Source organism: Hippoglossus hippoglossus, chromosome 21, assembly GCF_009819705.1.
Source record: "Hippoglossus hippoglossus isolate fHipHip1 chromosome 21, fHipHip1.pri, whole genome shotgun sequence".
In the NCBI taxonomy this organism is placed as follows: Eukaryota; Metazoa; Chordata; class Actinopteri; order Pleuronectiformes; family Pleuronectidae; genus Hippoglossus; species Hippoglossus hippoglossus.
In genome coordinates, this window is record NC_047171.1 from 18,154,068 (window position 1) to 18,161,532 (window position 7,465).

A 7,465-nucleotide genomic window follows, 5' to 3' on the forward strand; every position below is an offset into this window, starting at 1 on the left:
AATAATATTAACAGTTATATTCCAGCCGCCATCGAACGTATTGTCACGTGTAGTTTGAATAGAGTGATATAACGTTGTAGTGATTCTGTTTCGTCCCTATCCTTCTTTTCTTCAAGTCCCAGAAGGGTTTTCGACACTGACACAATGGTTCATTCATTCCTCCACAGCGAAACTTTCCACGGTGCAGTGAACGCACCTTGTTGATTTTCCCACTTCAGCCTGACACTGTAAACGCTTTGTCTTCTGAAGTGTGTTTGTGTTTGCTGAATGTGCACAGCATGTTCTATTCCTGCTGAGATTATTTATAACTAGAGGAATCTGGACTGCAGGGCTTCATGTTCAGGATCAAATAATCAGATCATCTCGATGAATCTCAGCGCAAACATATTTTGTGCCTGGGAAATAATGTTGTTGTTGAACAGTAACCTTTTTGTGCATGTAATAAAGTTGACGCTGTGGACATATTTCAGCATGTGTGAAGATTTTTGTGCACACAGATCTAGTTAGTACATGTGTAAAGAAATTGTTGCTGTAGAAATATTTCATACATGTATAAAAGTTGTGTGCAGACATGCTTTTTTATATGTGGAAAAACCATTTAGCAGCAGAAATACATTTTTAAATGTGTTATATTTTTCAGCAGTAGTGACATTTTGTACAAGCGTGAACAAATGTGTAAAACTAATTGGAGCTGTAGAAATATTTTGTACATGTGTAAAAAAGTTGAGTGTGTCTTTATACCCTATACTTCAGGTCAACATTCATTGGGAAATACTTGATATATAAAAACTAAAAGCTGATTGGATGATTATACCAGCATTTTACAAAAAATCTAAGCATCGATGCATAAAACAATTTATAACTAAACCAGAGTAGGATTAAGTAAAACAAATTATTGATTGAGAAAATCATGGTCGAGGCGTTCTTTTCATAGCATAACAGTTTAAAATTTTATAGAAAATAAGGACAAAACCTCATCTACGGACAAGTTTTCTTTTTTGATTCTAAATTGGTGTGGCTAATACTCTGGCCTAGCTGCTGCCTTCAGGTCTATAATTCACCTTTCAGGTTGTTAATATCTTCATATATACCCTCTGAAGGTTCTGTGTGAACAAATTCAAACAGACAATCATCACAAACACCGCACGGACTGGAAGATAAACAGGGATGGAAAGGTTACCAGATTGATTTTTTATTTTTTTTTTGCTTCGAACTGCTCAAATGGTCCACACTGATATCTGAATTTCTTATAAAGGGTATATCCCAGATGTTTATTATGGTGATGATTTATCATATCTTGAGCCCCGTTAATAACCTGCTAGTGAGCACTGGTTAGATTTGACTTGAAATCTACTTCTAAAGCTGCGGTGTCCTTTTTGTCAAGTGTTGATTAAATTAAATTTGATCCAAAGGGGCGATATTAAATGTTTGTTTAGAGCTGGAGGCTTCTGAGACACAGCATGGAAAGTTCATCACCAGCTTTAGGACCAAAGAGAAACAGGCACAGATATGCTGAAAGGGAATGTGTGGGTTTCGCTGATAAATCAAAACGTTGAATTAAACATTTTCTGATTTTCATGCTTCATCATCTGAAGTTAGAGGGAAGTTTGCAAGAGGGAAGTCAGGCATCAAAAAAAAGTTTTTCTTGTAAATTTTTAATCTCTGCTGTCAAACAACACACAATAACAAATACATTTGAAGACAGTCAACCCACTTAGTAAATATTCTTACGGTTTAACTCCCAGCTGGCTGTGAATTCATCCGATGGTGACGTGACTAACACAAATAAATGTGTAATCCTAAGATTAAGTGAGATGTGATGTTCAAACATTACTGCAAAGCAAAGCACACCTGGTGACCATGATAGTAAGACAGTCCATTTCCTCACTTTCCTCTTCTCAGATTTATCACAGACTCCAGAATCAATGAGCATATAATAAGATAGAGCTTTATTAATCCTGAAGAAAATCATTCTGCCAGATCTGGCTTAAAAGTTACAGGCACAAAGAATGATACAATTCTAAAAGTATAAATATAAAAAATAGTGAAGTGTAAACATATTGAGTGTAGAGAGGAGTAAGGAAGGACCAGTGCCAGAATGTATATCAATAAAAGTTTGATATGAAAGAATAAATAAAAACTTGGTTCGAAAAGAAATAGGAGGGTAAACTGGAGCCAATCTCAGCTGACATTGGGCCAGTGGCAGAATTCACCCTGGACAGGTCGCCAGGGTAACACAGGGATGGAAACACAGAAAGACCCCCGACCAAGCTGGGAACCTTCTTGCTGTGAGATGACTGCACTGTTCCTCCAAAAACTATATATTAAATCCAATGTAAATCAGCATAACAATAATAATATAAATAATAATAATTGATTACAAGTGCTGGCTGGAGAAGTGTAGGATGAATTGCTGTTAGAATTTGGCACTAACATCGATGTTTCCTGTAGGACAAACTGTAATATCTGATGCCTTGACTTAGCATTAACTGTACCTCTACATACAACAACAACAATACAAACTCCATTCACCTTCTTCATATTGGGGTGACAGCTCATTCTGAAACATGGAGACAGAGACTAGAGCATCACACATTTAAATGCATGTGGTCAGGAGTGAGTGTAATTTATAAATAACAATGACCTTTCAGGAAAAAAGACACAACCTTGAAGATGCAATTGAAAGATTCCGTCGTAATGAGGTTTGTCTTCCCTGCTTTACAATGGAGGACAGAAGCTCTGGCTTATCCAACAGGTGGTCGTCAGTGAGGCAGCTGGAATAAACAAAGCCAGTCCATATTCAGGTGATTTTATATTATCAGCTTATTCTTCTTACATATGATATAACCGGATAATATTATTCAACATGCCATAGTTCTTTTCCAATGGTCGTCTGCATCATTCATTATGCTCGGATTTGTTTTTATCTCACCATAATGGTTTCTTTCTTCCCGTCCCATCGCGACGCTCAAAGGATAGGCGGTATGGGTAATGAATGGATGGACATTACATATTTTATGAAACCAGAGCAGTGGTTGCATCACCAAAAATAAAATACGACTTTATTGTCTTCACAGCCAATGAGCAGAGACAGACAGTTTAATGGTCAGTAGAATGACGTCAGTATCAAACAATCCCACCAGCCTTACGTGGATGCATTATAGGTGGGAAGCTATATAAATATGACCTGAGGACAATCACAATGCAATGAACTCACGTTAATTTCCGCTCTGTCTTTATACTTCAATCTTGAAAAGAAGGTACACAAGCACTTGGCTGGAAATTATCCCTAATGTCATATTGCTCATTGATCAATTTCATCTGGTTTGCAGCTGCTCACTTTAACTCCCTGAGAAGACATGAAACAACAATATTCGCAGTGATGAAACATGTTGTTTCCAGTTGACTGTTTCATTTGAAGACTTAAACATGCTCAGTAAATGCAATCCACTGTAAAACAATTGAAACCATCGAAATCAGACCTTGCTCCTTGGATGTAGCTGAAATAATCCTGCATCACGGACGTACTGCGAGTTAAATTAACAAAATAACAAGTTGCGCACATAAAACAACATACCTTCATTAAAGCATTTGCAGTTGTCAGAAGAGGAGGAAATCTTCTTTATATAACAAATACATTCATGAGGCGGCATTCGTCTGTAATGTCAGCTGACATGTTAATTGTGGGTAACAACATGAAAATAGACAACACGGAGCTTCTGTGGGAACTAAACTGACAACTGCTCAGAGTGAAAATGCATAAATGAACATCACTCAATTATAAAAAACGGGATCTCCATGTTTATTGTAATGAAACAGGATTAATGATAGAAATTGAATCAATGAATAAAATTGATTCAGACAAATTGAAAAATAGAGTCAGGTAGAAAATATATAAAGAGCTAAGTCAGGGCATCTTGATTCATTTTGATTCATTTCTGAAATTCTTTTGTAAAAGATCTTTGTTTACATTTTTCACTTTTGTGAATATGATGATATTTGAGGGTTGAGAAAGTGTGAAAAAACAGAGAAAATCGTAAAAACAGTGAAGAAAGGCAAAACAAAAGCACACATCTGTGTAGATAAATGTGTCAAAATTGTTTGGCATGAGGTTGGTTGATTTTGGCTTAAAAAAACAACAACAACCCAAGCCTCTCTTGCTGCGAAAAAAAAAGAAAACGCCGTTCATTGAACGCAACACTGTACAGGCAGCCACTGCAGAGCGGCTGAAGAGCCACATGCGGCTTCCGGAGCTGCGGGTTGCCGACCCCTGCCCTATAGTGCTTAGCCTGGATTCTTCACTAAGACATGTTCAAATTGTGCTTTTAGAGATCCTCAAGATCAAAAGATACTGGTTCTTTAAGGAAGTGGCGCTCTCATACTTTAAATTGTCTAACACTGTTGATTTGGAATAGCAAACATATTACATTCCTATTTAAAGTTATCACAAGCAGTTAGGAGGTTTCAGCAACCCACACATTTCTCAGAATAACCTTCAGTATATGATGGCTTTCATTGCACACTTAAATTGTATTCAAAATGATCCCCAAGGATAATCAAGTGTGATGAGATTAAAATCATATATTATTATATATAAAATTGTTTTCGTAAAGATATTAACTAAATGACAAGAATCGTAAACATAATGATATATTGACATATATATTCTCAGCATTTTTAAGTGCAATATCCATTCTGTGTGATGACTAACAAGTAAACAGTATTAATTAGTCTCATATTTATTGGTTGTGTCTTTTTGTGTCAGACTTTAAACTTTTGTTTTATTTATACATTTGCATTGTTTTTTTTCAGAACACATACCTCTTATTTCATTCATTTATAATGCTAACAAAGGCTTTCTACGCTGTAAAGCATAAAGAAAGATTAGTGAATTGTAAAATAAACCCCAGAGTTCAGCAAACACAAGTGGCTCATGGGTAGGAAACTGATGGCTACATCCGGGACTCCTAGTGATTGGATGAGGTCCCTGCACAATGGAAGCTGGAATTGAATCATATATCGTGTGACCCAATCCCGTACAATGTCCTCCTGGCAAAGGAGAAAAATCACCTGCAGGAGGTTGGGACATGAGTCATGGAGTTCATCTCCCCGTCCAGCGTCCGGACAGCAGAGGCAACGAGCATTCAGAATCAAGAAGATTCATTCGTATGAGGGGGGTTCTGACTGATGTCGGAAGGTGTCTTTGAGTGTTTCAAACTGTGGAACCGAATCCCTGCCTGCTGCCAGAGAAAGGCACAATAGATGAAAAGACCTGCACTTTTGCCCCCCCCCTAGCACAATACTCACAGACAATGATGGTACACTTAGGCCTGAGCTTATCTAGTGTGCAATCGGTACATGACAGGGGGGTGGCATGTATTGATCTAATCTAATTTTGTCCTTTATTTACGCTTTAGGCGAATCGGCCCCCTTGGAGAAGGTCACACACTGTTGTCGTTATTTTCTGTTTAATTGTAAATAAACAAAAAGGCATATATCAGTTTTCTTCATCTCTCTTTTTCTAACCTGGTTTTAACCACACCAAGGCAATTTCCTGTATGTGTAAATATACTTGGCAATAAAAAGAATTCTGATTCTGATTCTGAAAATTACATCTTTTTGCTGCTCCCCTCATCCCTTGAATTTCAGAAAGAGAGCTTCAGAGAGCAGCTCAAACCCTGCAGAACACACTGAGCAAAGAATACAAGCTGAACATGGCTCCTGTTTCTGCAGCAGCACGGTATGTTATCCAGCAAGATAACCTCACTGGTAAATTACTTTGAATGCTGTGTCGATGTATGACTCAAACTGGGCTTTCTTCCGTTGTTGCCTGTGCTCTCTGTCAGCATGGGATGAGAGAATTTTGTCCTTTGTGTTTGAAAACTCTTGCAGTAGGAGAAAAAAAAGGCTTTTTAAATTTAAACGCCCAAACAAATCTCTCTAAAGTTGTCTTGCCTTTCATTTGTTCTTGCTATGTTTCCAAACCTGATAGATTAAAGTGTGGACTCAGTATGTATGATAAGGTGGCTATAACATGGCCTATGTGACCAATGTTGCATTTACTGTAAATGGATTTAAATGTCTAGGGGGCAATTAAGGTACTATTACATAACCCACACCCCTTGTCTCCCTATAGTTGTGAGGACACTCATAGACATAATGCATTCCCTAGCCCCTTAGCCTAACCTAAACTTTAACCTAACCCTAAACTTAAAGCTAACCCTAACCTTAAAGGGGACATAGCATGCCCATTTTACCACAAGTTGATATGGTTCCTTGGGGTCTTAATGAAATGTCTGTAACATACTTTGGTCAAAATACCACAAGGATCATATAAAACAGCACCCTTTTTACCCTGTATAAAACAGCCCTCCACAGAGTGACCTGTTTTGAGTGCCTGTTCCTTTAAATGCTAATGAGCCAGCTCCCCCCTCCCCCCTCTCCCCCCATGATTTTAAACGATATAAATTACATATTTTATATGATATAAATTATCAAATATGCATCCCATACTTTGTATTCCCCTTCTGTTGTCCTGGAGTTTTAATTTTCCCAATCACATAATTAAATGTCCCCCCTCTCCCCCCCCCCCCCCCCCCCCCCCCCCCCCCCCCCCCCCCCCCACTACAAGCACACAAGCAGACAGACAGAGAGAGAAAGAGAGGGGTGGGGGGGGGGCTATGAAGACCATCATTTACCCCCGAACCCCGACATTCAACGGGTACAACAACAAGCGGAGAAAGCAGAATCGCGGGCTGACCTTATATATACAGTCTATGGGGCTGACCAGCGGAGAAATGCTCGTCCCGTGTGAACAGCCAGCCGCGTCCGGTGTACCCCGGCGTAACTACTGTAACCCGGCGTAACTACTGTACCCCGGCGTAACTACTGTAACCCGGCATACAGTAGAGCTGAACACTGCGGAAGTCTTCCACACAGCTGGCAGTGTGGAAGACCGCTGCGAGGCAGCGCAGCGCCGTTCTCAAGCGCGCAGCCGCCTGGCTGTTCACACGGGACGAGCATTTCTCCGCGCTGGTCAGTCCCATAGACTGTATATATAAGGTCAGCCCGCGATTCTGCTTTCTCCGCTTGTTGTTGTACCCGTTGAATGTCGGGGTTCGGGGGTTACAGTAGCGCTGAACACTGCGGAAGTCTTCCACACTGCTGGCTGTGTGGCGCTGACACAAATTCCAGCTCACGCATGGGAGAGCGAGCGGTCGCTCCCGAGCAGCTGCTGCAGCCTCCCAGTCCCAACGATCCAGACAAATGCCACATGTGAGTGAATCGCGGGCTGACCAGCGGAGAAATGCTCGTCCCGTGTGAACAGCCCGGCTGCGTGCTTGGGAACGGCGCTGCGCTGCCTCTCAGCCTCGCTGCCTCCGGTGTAAACCCGGAAGTAACGAGTGTGGGGGGACGGGGGTGGGGTGGGCCAAGACCATGTAGGGAGACTTCCAGTTCCTTGTTA